Source organism: Bacillus rossius, chromosome 1 (genome assembly GCF_032445375.1).
Source record: "Bacillus rossius redtenbacheri isolate Brsri chromosome 1, Brsri_v3, whole genome shotgun sequence".
NCBI classification, from domain to species: domain Eukaryota; kingdom Metazoa; phylum Arthropoda; class Insecta; order Phasmatodea; family Bacillidae; genus Bacillus; species Bacillus rossius.
In genome coordinates, this window is record NC_086330.1 from 65,472,826 (window position 1) to 65,487,748 (window position 14,923).

General features: G+C 35.5%; 1 protein-coding gene across 1 annotated transcript in view; it reads right to left on the reverse strand.

Annotated features, from left to right (window-relative positions):
• Nucleotides 1-14,923, reverse strand: part of LOC134536927 (limbic system-associated membrane protein-like) — a 1,114,650-nt gene that overhangs the window by 813,200 nt on the left and 286,527 nt on the right. The gene's annotated exons all lie outside the window — the stretch shown is intronic.

The window sequence follows — 14,923 nt, forward strand, 5'->3', positions numbered from 1 at the left end:
CATACGCAGCAACTGAAAGAATATTTTCTGCAGTAACATTGACCAAAAATAAAATTAGAAACAAAGTACAATCACCACTGGTAAATGCATTTCTTTTGGTAAAATTAAATTGATGTACACAGCTGCAGATTTTACTGTTTCAGAAGAACCCCAGGAGCATATGAATTGTCTCGCGTGACTCAAGGGAGCCAGCAATTCGAAACAGCTTTGTGCATTAGCATAGAAGAATTTTAATACCTACGTATTTTAGGTAGATTTCAAAGAAATAGTTACTACCTATTGTAGCCGTTACGAAGGTGCGACTTCCAGAATTTTTTTTACATAGTTTTTCGTTTCATGGTCCATAGACCCCAAAACCATCGTCAACTCAAAAGCTTGTATATGTATACATATGTGTATATATATATCACTTTCTTGTGGACGCGATAACTGTCCTAATTTTTCTCAAATCAATTCCAAACTAATATAGAAAATCTAAATGTGGAAAATCTCGATCGAGTTCGTTAATGAGCAATATCCGAAGAAAGGGGTAGAAATGGGGAAGGTTTTTTCAAAAACAGAAAAATCGTTCTAAATCACGCAATATGGAAAATATCACATCCTTTGAATTTATTAAAATTCTTAGGAGTAATGCCAAAATATTTTCTCTGAATATGTTTTTGATACGACCGACGGTATCTCCAAGGGGTTGAAAAAACAAGGGTTGGCGGACAAAAAAAATCATAACTGTGTTCGTAGGTAAGGCATCAAATTTGTACTAATTATGTATTTTTCTTATAATTTCTATATAAACTTTTGTCTGGAACAATTTTTGATTAGACGAACCATTGCAGTAATGTAGTAAATAAAATAACGATAAAAATTAAGAAATATATATATTTCATAACTCCCTCAGTAAGTACACCATCAAAATCGTTATAATTGTTAGTAAATTTTATAATTTTTATCTAAAACTTTTGTCTGAAATTATTTTTTATATGTCGAACCATTGTTGCAGGGGGTGGAAAAAATAAAGGTGTTGAATTAAAAAAAAATCATAATGTACCATGTACACTCATAAATCCCTTTATCGTGAAACCTTAAAGTATTCAGTACATCATTCATCTGAAATAAATTTTCATACGACCAACCACAACTTCAAGGGGTTGAAAAAACAAGTGTTGGTGGCAAAAATCATAACTTCCTTCGTAGGTACAACATAGAATTCGTACGAATTGTGTATCAATCATATAATTTTTATCTAAAACTTTTGTCTAAACAATTTTCGATCGGAACATCCATTACTGCAAGGGGTTGAAAAAATAAGGGGTAGAATTAAAAAAACTCATAACTCTCATTAGTTACAATATAACATTCTTCAAGTTGTTGGTAAACCTTATAATGTTTATCAAAAACCTTTGTCTGAAACAATAAAATTGATTGGAAGTACTATTGCTACAAGGGGTTAAAAAAATAAGGGGCAGAATAAAAAAAATTCATAACTCCCTTAGTGGTGCACTTTCAAATCCGTTCAAATTGTTTGTTAATTAAAACTTTAACTTAAAACTTACTTAAAACTTTAGTTTGAAACAATTTTTGATAATACAAACCAATACTTCAAGGGCTGGAAATAACAAGGGTAGAAAAACAAAAATACATTACTTTTTTTAAATACTTTTACTATCAAATTAAATATAATTTATTGTAAAAATTCCTAAGTTTTATCTAAAACAATTGGTTTAAATAATATTTGATGAAACTAACTATTAACATAAAAACAGGGTTCGAAATTTAAAAAGAAAGTAAATTTTTTAGTATCAATTTCGTTGGAATTTATTAATAACAATCTTAAGATTATCTTAAACCTTTGTCCGAAAAAAAATTATATGACATTAGTGTAAGATATAAAAAACCGTGTTTGAAAATCAAAAATAATTTAATGACTACCTTAGTAGACATATTATGAATATCTTTAAGACATTAAGTTAAAAACATTCAAAATATTTTCGCTTCATGTAATATGAGAATATGTTACACCAATCCTTTTTGAAGATTGGCGAACAGATAGGTATTTATGTCAGCTACATTAAGTTCTTAAAATGCTCTAGGATTTTATAGAAGTTTCAAAAATATTTCCAGAAGAATAGTTACTTCGAAACTACCTACGCCTGTAGAATGTTTGTTACAAAAAGATTTTTTTTTTAAATAATTATGCATTTAACATTAGAATATGAAGCTGTTATTATGACGATATACATAATCATAACAATAATAATTTGAAGATGTTATTAAGACTATATACGTACCTAATAATAATAACAACAATAACAGTCATTGTCAAGTCTCTAACAAATTTTTACATACAGCTTTTGTTAGGCGTAATTGTAACTTTACAGAACTTAATCAACAAATCGTGTAACCATACACCCAACGAAACATTTATCAAAAATAAATGTAAACTGTATAAACTAACGTGAATGGGTGGGCTAAGCCGCTTTAATCTGTTAAAAAGTACAACAGACATAATATGGAGCATGAAAGTCGTACTAGCTGTGCGGCACCCCCAGGGCAGGAGAGAGAAGTCTGCCGGGGAGGGAGCCCTCCTTTCCAAGTAAACAAGTCGGCCTACACTGGGTGAAAAATTGTCGCGCGAATAACTAACGCCTAGCGTTTTTCACACAATGAAAGATGTATTTAAAAGTTACTTCTACATTTTATTAAATACACGAAAACTGATTGAAATAAACGTATGGGCAAAGTAACTTAAGTTACAAGTTTCAAAGATATATTATGTAAGGTGCAAAAATAAACAGAGTTAATTTTACAAGTAAAAACAAGATAGTATAATTTACCGCAAGTTAATATAGAAACGCATTCTAAATAACAGTGAATAGTAAATGAGATCTACACATGTGTAGGTTTATTTACCACCCATATTATAATGTTTAAAACTTATAGCCCAGGCATTTTAGGGGAAAAATCGAGCAAACCTGAAAAAAAAAAAAAGTTTGAAATTTGGCACAGACGTTCCTTTGGGTGTTAAAAATTGATCCTAAAAAGTCCCCATCTCTCAGATGCCGGCTTCATACTTTTTTAAGGCAATAAGGGCGTAAGTGCCGAAATCACAGATGGTCCCCCAGGTTCTTTGTATCAGTGTTCGAAGTCAGGCTGGATAAACGAGGAACTATTTTTAGCATGGCTAAAACATTTCAGTGCCTTTTGTAAACCAGATCCTAACAATCCAGTATTGCTTGTTCTGGACAACCATTCCAGCCACATATCTCACGAGTCATATGAATTTTGTCATCACAATGGAATAATCATGCTGTCTCTGCCTCCACAAACATCCCTTTGAATGCAGCCTTTGGATGTTGCTTTCTATGCACCGCTGAAGAAGGCCTACCACGAAGCATGCAGAAGATGGATGGTAAATCATCCCCACGAAAAACTCAGTCCAGATGAACTTTCAGGACTCTTTAACATTGCGTTTATGAAGGTAGCAACAATTGAGAAGGCAGTCAATGGTTTTCGGAAAACTGAAATTTTCCCTCTAGATCCAGATATTTTTTCTGAAGAGGAATTCTTTCCCAGTAACCTGCAAGAGTGGATAGGTCTATCATAGAAGGAGGAATTGAAAATGTTACCACTGTCACTTCTCCTTTTATTTCAAGTTCAACTACTGGGAACAGAATCGTCTCGCCCAATATGGATTTTACACATTCCAGTTGTGCTGGTCCTTCGTGTTCTTTCCAGGATGTGGCTCCAGTGCCAAAAATAATTTCTCGGGTCGCAATAGATTCAAAGACAAGGCCTAGAAGAAAAAATTGCATTCTCAGATCCTAACTTCAACTCCGCAAAATAAATGTCTTGAAGATGCTAGGGCAAAAAGGGCTGTTGCAAAAAAAAGAGTTCGAATAAGAAAGAAGAAAGGACTTCATGGAGAATTAGGCCCAGATTCCCGGCCAAAAAAGAAACAGTCATAAAAAGATACTTCCAGTTAGTTCCTCAGAAGATGATGCAGTTGCTGATCCTTGTGATGACATAGAACCAACAATAAGCAATGCCAAAGACTTTTGCATTCTTTGTGGAGATGAAGGACATGACAATGAACTTTGGTATAGGTGCACTTCGTGTTCAGAGTGGGCTCATGCAGAGTGCACTGGTTTTGATACACCAGACAATTATATTTGTGACTATTGGAAGTCATAAATACCAATCACTTAAGAGTTGATTTTATCAGCTATAATTTACATAATTTTTATTTTGTCTGAACAATTTTTTTTTCACACAAAATATTTTAATTCATTTGCTTGTAGTGTGCTATGCATTTATTTGTGCTTTAAGTATTAGTTAAGTGACAGTCATATGTCCAAAATAATTTAAATATATTGGTGAATATAAATGATCGGAATTACCCAAACGTCGGGGTAATTCCGACCAAAAATATGACTTATTAAAAAATTTTTTTTCCCAAACCAATAACAATTTCTTTATTTCTAATACCCACAAGTCAAGTCATAATATAGGAGAATATATATTCTGTTTTACACCTCCATTCCGTAACAAATTGTCATAATATGGACAATCTTGCTTAAGTGATCGGAATTCCCCCACTCTACCCTATGCGATAATAATTGACTGACATATTAGGGATTACAAGGAACTACTGCACAACAATGGGTTTTTGAGCAATTTAGGTTAATATTGACTATAGCATTTTACCAGAAATAAAAATAATGCAGGTTTTAAATTTGGCACAGACGTTCCTTTGGGTGTTAAAAATTGATCCTAAAAAGTCCCCATCTCTCAGATGCCGGCTTCATACTTTTTTAAGGAAATGAGGGCGTAAGTGTCGAAATCTGCATATCACGACTGCTGTGCGAAAAATATTAATTCAGTTGTATCGTAACTTGACATAACATGACAAAACAAAACATAGTTTTTCATTTCACCAATGTCCTGCTGAATAGCTGATATACTGTAAATCTTTCCTGTTGTCTTGCTTGAGGGTGGATGGACAATTTCAATGTGTGCATCTTCTAACCTCGCAGTCAACATCGCAAGGATGTCTGTATCAGTAGCTATTACTTTTACACAACAGCTTGTTGAATACTGAAGAGCAATAGCTGCTATAGTGGTATCAGCATCTCCTGAGCACTGAATTGCGTGATGACCTGAAGTTAGAAAATAAGTTACTAATAATTTGATGAGCCCATTTTTGTTATGGCCATTCCTCAGAAAGTCCATTTGCGTCGATGTAACAACATTGTTAGCAGCTATTGAAATATCGGTGGAAGACCTCCCTGCAGAACGCCGCCTTCGCTCTTCCTCTTTAGTGGTTAACTTGTCATAACCATCAAACACTACAGTTGCTGTCACAGAAAAATGTTTTTGGACGAATGTAACATAAACCTCACATATTTGACCAAATGTAGTAGGTCTTGGCCACACAAGTACATGCAAGAGGTATCCACCATCGATAACTACTTTGCAGTCTACACTAATGCTCTCATTGGTTACCTCACACCTTTTTAAGATCTTTGCTATGACCGGATCAGATACAACCAGTGCTTTCTTCGGTAAGGGAAAGAAGCAAGCATGGAACATCATCAAGAACGATGTTTCCATTCGGAGAACAGTACATGTTTTTACATGTCCACATGCGGACAAGAAGATAGTTATTGCAGCTGGAGGAAAGTTTGCAATTGCAATGTATCAGGGACATGATAAGTATTCCACTTTGGATGAAATGAGAGTATATATGTATACCTGCAAGATAGCAAAGATGCCTGTTAGTGCTTCTTTCCAGCTAGCCTCTCTTCCACCAACCAGTGCCGCATGTGAACAGCATTCTCTTCGGGTTTACCTACAGGTGCAAGAGTGGCTAGGCCATTCATTAGATCCTGTTGAGTGGGGATGGAAAAGTGTGAGTGGCACACTTGTTCCTATAACAACATCCCTTCCTACAGCACCAGAACAGCTCCTGAATTTGATATCATGTAACTGTAAAAGTGAATGCAGCCACAAATGCGAGTGTGTGCGGATGAAGTGTGGATTGCAGTGTGGTATTATGTGCACCAAATGTCGTGGGGCAACATGCACTAATGTTGTTTATCAATGATCGTTCTGATGAAGAGGACTTTAATGGACTGGTTATTTTTTTATTTTGTAGTTCCATTAATTGATTTTAGATCAGGTTTCTTATTTTTGCTGTGTACTATGCAACAATAATGGATGTTAAATAACTAAGTGCCTTTTACTTCACATCTTATACAAGTTACGATACAACTGAATGAAAATTTTTCGCGCAACAGTCGTGACATGCATATTTCGGCACTTACACCCTTATTGCCTTAAAAAAGTATGAAGTCGGCATCTGAGAGATGGGGACTTTTTAGGATCAATTTTTAATACCCAAAGGAGCATCTGTGCCAAATTTCAAGACTACATTATTTTTTTTCAGGTAATATGCTATAGCCAATATTGACCTAAATTGCTCAAAAACCCATTGTTGTACAGTAGTTCATTGTAATCCTTAATACGTCAGTCAATTATTATCGCATATACATGTTTGACCAACCGATTTAAAGCTAATAAAATAACGGAATTTTTTTTATATAGGTATATTTTTGCCTATCAGTGGTGAATTTGATGTAACTGGTGATTGTATAGAGCAGTGATATATTTTACTTCCATTAGTTGAGTATAAATTAGGTTATAAGATAATTTTTGCCATGTATAAAGTAATAAAAACGAATGATTAAGGACTAAGGGCCCTTAACTTTAAAATTTTGACCAAATTCTGATATATTAGAATGAGTTTTTTTCACGCAACAGTCGTGATATGCATATTTCGGCACTTACGCCCTTATTGCCTTAAAAATGTATGAAGCCAGCATCTGAGAGATGGGGACTTTTTAGGATCAATTTTTAACACCCAAAGGAACATCTGTGCCAAATTTCTAAACTGCATTATTTTTTTTCAGGTAGAACACTAAAATTCATGGGCTATTAAGCTATAAAAATTATATCGCATTTCGATATATTAAAAAACCATCACTTACCGTAACCTTTAATTAAACTATTAGCTTAAGTGACTAAACAAATGCGTTTCAACAGTTAATTAAAAATTATAATAAACTATCAATAATTTCATTAAAAACATAAACTTTGACTTGCGTGGTTGTTCTGTCAGGACTGTGAACGCAGGCGTGTTGAAGGAACAGCTAAATGACTGGCTAACTGGCGTGAGGAAAGCCTTCCCCCACCCGCATGACCCGCCCCCCCACTACCATTGGCCAGGTAGGTAGCGTACAGTCTAGTGTCGCTACGGTCTTCTGGGGGCGACCCGTCGCTAGTTTCATAAAAATAGTGGTGTTGTGTAATGTTATAAAAAGATGATTTTGAATCAATTTAATTTATTTTCTTGTTTTTAGAGCATTTAAATAAAAGTTACTTTTACTTTTTTAGAGTTAATTTATTTCATAATTTTTATTTATCATTGTAAATATCGAAATGTTTCTTAAGCTGTTCATTTCATTTAGAGCGTCGATATTGACTGTTTGTTTGTCAGTAAATTTTGGTGCAGTCTAATTCATCAATAAGTAGACCTTCTTACGAATTTACTCTACTTAGGGCCACATATGGCTTGACCAGCTGCGAAGAGCTTTGAACCTTAGTAGGTACACGACGGCGTGGTCGACAGTTCTACCTTGCATTTTGTGTACTGCGCAAGCCTAGCGTAATATAATTCATAATTTCGTTCTGCAGTGCCGTGACAAAAATTTATCGGGAATTGCACAGATTTAGGTTGAATAATGTGAACACCCAAACTACCTTGTGAATATGGGGGCTTCCGCGGTTATGAAATTCGATTCTCCGCCAGAAATATTTAATACGACCATTTAAAATTGTATGTTTGCTTAACATAAATTTCATAAGGGCGTTGTGGCGATACATGAAATGTCTGCGAACAATTACGGGATACTGTTCAATTAACCGCTGTGTTGTTACCATATCTAAATCATCCGGATATTCCATAGGTTGTCCAACGACGATGAGGAGAGCTTTTAACATATCTAGCCAATTGATGTCATTGCAACTGAATGTCAAAAAGTAAGTCTGCGGTCCTAGACACCGAATTTGTGCCAACAGTTCGTTTAATGCAGTACGCCAATATGCCGCTGAGCCTCTGAAGTTCTTAAGGTAGATGAACGTCTTCCACTTTCGCATCTTGACCTTCAACTTTTTTACAGAAAGCAGATTTTGTGTTTTTTGCCCTGTGGTACTCTAAAATTTGGTGTATATTATTTCTCTATGTAAACACTATAATATAGATGTTTAGATTTTTTTGTTATTAATAAAACAATTTGGCTTATTGTTGAGATAGTATAAACCTAATCATTGCGCCTAATTCATTTGCTATATTTAAAATTTGTTTTTACAAACTAAGTTTTATTTCAGTGTAGATTTGAGGTTTAAAAACATACTCCTCAAAACGATTCTATCGAGCCCAAACTGGATGGGTTTATCTTATTTAGTTCAGAAATTACTATGGCCATCTTCCGGCTTCATTATCAGAACTTCATGGTACCATATTGTTGTATTGTCACCGAAGATACATATGTGCACCAAATTTGAGCTTAATCGGACATAGGGAAGTGGTTCTAATTCTGCTTCCAAGATTAGTGTCGAACACACAGACATACATACATACAAACATTGCAAGTTAAATAAAAGCTTGTAAAAATGTTAACACTACCTGCTACGGCCATAAGAAACGATGAACATATACGTACATTTATGTAACGGAAGGCAAACGAACTTTGCATAAATTATTTATGTAGGCCTATGTATGGTCACAATATCATATCACCTAGCAAAAAGTATAGTAGAGCCTTAACAAAGATCATGTCTGATTAGTTCCCTTAGAAACCCATTTTTCGGGATAAAAATAGCGTATGTTCTATTCCTGGACATAATGTTTCTCTATGCCAAATATTATACAAACCTGTTCAGGCGTGATTGAATAACAAAAATATAAACTTTCGCCATTATTATAATGGTCCTGACGCTGTTCTGACGCGACTTTACCCGCATTAAAATTGTTTAGTCTATGTTTTACTCTGAGTTTAATATACTAAGGGAAAAACGATACATGTCCAGTTGAGATTTATACCAGAGAGGATAAAGATATATGTCCAGTTTATTGCGAAAACAGGTTTACCCCAATTTCAGTCCCTACATTTCCAAATGTCTAAAAAATAAATAATTAGTTTGTAGGTATTTAAGTAAGCAGTGATTTGAAACCAAATAGTATAAATATATTTGTATATTTGTTCAAATTAGGGAGCTATTAAGTATATGGCGAAAACAGTTTTCACCACTTTTCTACCCCTAAATTTTTAACTTCGAAAAATCCTGAAAATACTTTTTTTTTGGGTATTTAAATCAACAATGTTTGAAACCAAAAAGCATAGCGATTTCTGCCCAAGTTATGGGGATTTAGAGGGAGATTTTAAGGAAATTGCAAAGACAGTTTGCGCCCCTTTTCACTCCCTTATTTTTATAATTTCCTAAATCCTATACCATTATATAGGTACTTTAATTTAGCAATTTTATTGAACCAAATAGCAGTACCATATCTGCACAGGTTAGGGAGTTAAAAATAAAATGGTGTGAACATTTTTCAACCCTGTTCACCTCCTAGAGAAAATAAAGCATGCTATATCGTCAAACCCACTGCGAAATCTGCTCTTGGTCTGACGATTTCTATGATATAAGGTGTTATGGGAGCAGCTACAGTAGTCCACGCAGCAGCTTTTACGAAAACCTGGTACCGTGGAGTGTGTGTGTGTTTGTGTGTGTGTGTGTATATATATATATATATATATAATACACATAAAAAGAGAGCTTAGAGCTTAGTTTATCGGTGAGTACACTTCATTTTGTATGTTATAATTACTGGCCATAATCAGGCACTCAGACGCTTTCACATAGACTTTTTCATTTTGATTATTTTAAACTTTTTTCTATTACATTAACTTTACATGGCTTCACATTCATGGGTGCAAAAAACGTAGATTAGAACTATGGTCAGTAGGCCTTCTGCGTTACACAGTTTAAATCCCACTAAATGCAACACTACTTCCACAAACCCGCAAGAACATAGACAAGTTGTCACGGCAATCTTTATAAAAGCTCTCTACTATCCCTCACCGAATGTCAAAAACAAAGCTGTCTTGTGCCTGTGTGTACATCAACGGCCGTACAAGTCACTGTAATGCCCACTGGATGTCCTCACGCCCCGTGGTCTTATTCTGTAATAGTACCTAGCAATAAGTTGTATTATAATTTTATTTACGTTGCATTTCCTTCACGTATAGCTTTATGATCTCTTGGGCGATTGTATAAGCATCGATTTTGTTTCTGATGGTAGACATCAGTCAGCAGATAACTATAATGTTTAAATAAAATATTACAAGGAAACTAAAATTGTTCGTTTTGTCGTACACCATAAGTTGAATATTAATTTGTATAGACATACATTGATTGCATTTTGAGCGTAAAAGGGTTTTATCTGCGCCGATCATTCAACAATAGGGGACAATTCAAAATTGTCTTGGAATAAAATAAAGAGTATAAACTGTCTGAGTAGCCCATCAAGAGTTTACGAGCTGATTGCGTACAAGAAAAAAACCTGAAAGGCGGCCTTTCCGATGGGGCACAATTCAGGGTTTTATTTCGCTTAAAACAGAGCGAACAGCCAACTCTGGAAAGGCAGCCCATCAGGATTTTACGAACTGTATGCGTACAAGGAAAAACCTGAAAGGCGGCCTTTCCGATGGGGCGAAATTCAGGGTTTTCTTTCGCTTAAAACAGAGCGAACAGCCAACTCTGGAAAGGCAGCCCATCAGGATTTTACGAACTGTATGCGTTCAAAGAAAAAACCTGAAAGGCAGCCTTTCCGATGGGGCACAATTCAGGGTTTTCTTTCGCTTAAAACAGAGCGAACAGCCAACTCTGGAAAGGCAGCCCATCAGGATTTTACGAACTGTATGCGTACAAGGAAAAACCTGAAAGGCGGCCTTTCCGATGGGGCGAAATTCAGGGTTTTCTTTCGCTTAAAACAGAGCGAACAGCCAACTCTGGAAAGGCAGCCCATCAGGATTTTACGAACTGTATGCGTACAAGGAAAAACCTGAAAGGCGGCCTTTCCGATGGGGCGAAATTCAGGGTTTTCTTTCGCTTAAAACAGAGCGAACAGCCAACTCTGGAAAGGCAGCCCATCAGGATTATACAAACTGTATGCGTACAAGGAAAAAACCTGAAAGGCGGCCTTTCCGATGGGGCGAAATTCAGTGCCCACAACGATCTAACGAAAACTAAAAATTTCTGAAAGGGAGCCTTTCCGATGGGGCACAATTCAGGGTTTTCTTTCGCTTAAAACAAGGCGAACAGCCAACTCTGGAAAGGCAGCCCATCAGGATTTTACGAACTGTATGCGTACAAGGAAAAAACCTGAAAGGCGGCCTTTCCGATGGGGCACAATTCATGGTTTTCTTTCGCTTGAAACAAGGCGAACAGCCAACTCTGGAAAGGCAGCCCATCAGGATTTTACGGACTGTATGCGTACAAGGAAAAAACCTGAAAGGCGGCCTTTCCGATGGGGCACAATTCAGGGTTTTCTTTCGCTTAAAGCAAAGTGAACAGCCAACTCTGGAAAGGCAGCCTATCAGGATTTAAATAATTGTGTGTGTGCTCGAAAAAACCTGAAAGGCGCCCTTTCCAATGGGGCGCAATTTAGTCGCCCCCTATTCACATACTCAAAGTCAGATGCACGAATTAAATGCATTGTGCATATTCGGAAATGGTTACTTATTGTTTTAGTGTTGTTGAGGTGAAATTTAAGTTTAATTTGTAACATTTATAAACTTAATCATAAAATATTATGTTTTTAATTTTTTTTTGGCGTGGAGAATTTCGTAAATATAGGTTAGAGTAATTTAATAGAATATTTGGTTAAGTAAAATAGTGGTAAATGTGTTTAAAATACTTGCAGAACTATATTATTTTTTCGGTAATTGGTAGTTTTGTATTCGTCTAAATAAACGTAACATTAGTGTTATTTAATATACCCTAAAATTGTGAAAATGAAAGAAATCTCGCAAAAAGTTTTGTTTTTATTCCGACGGCGAAGTTGCATGAGTCAGTGGCTAGGTCGTGCGAGCGAGCGCTTAGTTTCGGATTTGTTAGGGTCGGATCTGGGGCCAGTTAACACTAGTAGCAATCCCAGGTTCTAACGTTGGTTTGTAACTAGTGTCGAGTTGGCGGTGGGGTGCGTAAAGGTTGAGGAAGGAGGGGGTTCCTGCCAGCTGGCGCGCGCTTTGACGGCGGTTATCTCAGCGGCGACCCTGGGGGCTCGTTTGGGAAGACGGCACAGGTCACGAGCGTATCCGAGCTCGTTTGAACCCGTGGACTCAACTTATGTAAACCATCCCTCTCCGCAGCTGTGCGGAATTAGACTTCCACACCGTCTTGGTTGAATGTCTGCTCGTGGGCGTAATGAAAAAAAAAAAAAAAAGGAACTTTCCTAAACATGTAATAAAAGTATTGGAAATCATCCAAAAATGTATAAAATTTATTCACTTTAATTATGACTATCTCGTAAAAAATTGAGAAAGAAAAATTAATTTGAAATGTCTGAAAATGAACTTCTACTATTTGTTTATAAATATAAATGTTTATTATTTAAGGATTTTTTAAACAAAGTTATTATAATTTCTTTAACGAATTATGTGGATTGCCAATATATAAGAGCTCATCCTATATTTTTTTTTCAAAAGCTGTTATGTTAACTGACATACATAATGACAGATGAAAACGCGTGGAAAATGATATTTCTCTTATGGTTCTTGAAATGTCGGTCAATACTTACTTGTTAGTACTTCTACTGGTAAATACTACTTGCTTGCCACCTTCAATTCTGCTTTAAGGATTGGTTTTATCGAAATCTTACCTAGACCTTCTTCGTTTTTCGATGGTCAAGTATGCAAAATTCCATCCCCCCCCCCCCCCTCAAAAAAAAACGACATATATTTATATACATAAATTCAGCAACTTGTTCCTTCGTGACAAAGCCTGCTGTTATTGTTTGTCATGAAAAGGCGTGCTTAAAGAAAAATGTTTTATAACGTCAAAGAAGTACTAATATGAAAATATGCAAATATACCATAGAAAAAATTAATGCACCAAATCAAATCATTATTGCATTAATGGTTTGAATGATTTAAATTCTTAATTTTAATTTTCTTTCTTTAGTTGCCATTAAAAGAGTGACTTCACGGTGGGATTGAAGAACAGTTACACAAAGTGCTGTTAGATCCCTAACGACCACAGCAACAAGGACTCGGTGGAACTTTGTCGATTGTGCACCGTGCACGCTGAAGTCGGTTACGGAACCCAGTCAGTGTGGTTAGGGAGAGGGGGAGATAGGCCCGGCGTTCTGCGGGACCCGCAGGTCGTACCGCGCGCGCCAAATCGCCGTGTCGTTACCTCGAGCGGGCCCGAGGGGGCCATGCAGGTCGCGACAAGTCGCGCTCAGAGCAGTGCTGTGTTGGAGTGAAACCATAGAGTAAACATAACTACAGAGAGACAATAGGAGTTTGGGCTTGTTCGTGCCGAGCTAAAGTGTACGTCAGTAGTATGTACTACTGAGTGCCGGGTGCCCGCCATCTTGGATCGTGACGTCACGGCGGCCGTCTTGAATGACCTAGACCTTGAATTTCGTCCTTTTATGGCCAAAGATGATAAAAATTAGCTCCTATTGGCACAAAAATTGCTAAAATGACTTTAAATTTTATTACTTTTAAGAAAAAGTTTTCCAACAAAAAAATTAAAAAATATCTACAATTTTCAAAAAATTTCCATTTTTAAGGACAATATAACATCAAGATTTAAAATTTCAAAATTATAAACTTTTCAAAAAGTATTTGCCTTTAAAAGAACTGAATATCCCAAATAGCTACTTAAATTCCCCATCTATGTACTATCCACCACTAAGCCGCCGGATAACTTTTACCTTGACATTGATCCCGCCTGCCATATTAAACAACCATGATCCAGGCCGCCGTACTGGATTCTGCCATTTTGTTTACATAAAAAAATTATTTCAGTTAAATTTATATAGGCGCGTGAAATGTAAATGTGCAACGAAGTGCGCTCGCACCATGCAACGGAAATTTAAAAGTCGTAAGTCCAATACGCATGCGCGTTTCGTTTATTTGTATTGAAATCCAATATGTATAATGTAGCTCATGATTCATTTTCAAACGAATAAAAACAATTGCTACAAATAAAAATAATTTTTTTATTTTCCATTCAAAGATTTTTTTAAATATTCTAAGTATAGGTAAAATTGTAGTACCTTTTTTAGTCATAAAACTAGATAATATAATTTTTGGAATTTTTATGACAACAGGGTTACTAATAATTTATTTGTAAAGGAAATGATGATAGAATATACACAACTTAAAATATATTTAAAACTTTGTTTTCGTAACTTTACCATCTATTTCTTTTAAATATTTATATACTTTATTCTATGATGTTACCCTGCAGGTAAATAAACACACGCCCACATTTTCTGCTATTTTTATTTAAATTGAATTTCTCCTTTTATATTTATTTACTATTAATTATAAATTTCAATTGTATCTAATTAATTAGTTTCAAATCAATAACAATGGATAAAAAGAGGCTGTAAGTTTATTTTTATTAAGTTCAAATTGTGTCATAAAAATATATTTTAAATTTATAACTATTTTTGAAAAATTTATTTTTTTATTTTACTCACACAGTTATCTAAAAATATATTTCCCGTTTCATGCCTCCCAGCCTTCCCCCTGCAGTTATATCGTGAGCAAGAGTGGAACTAGATATTAGG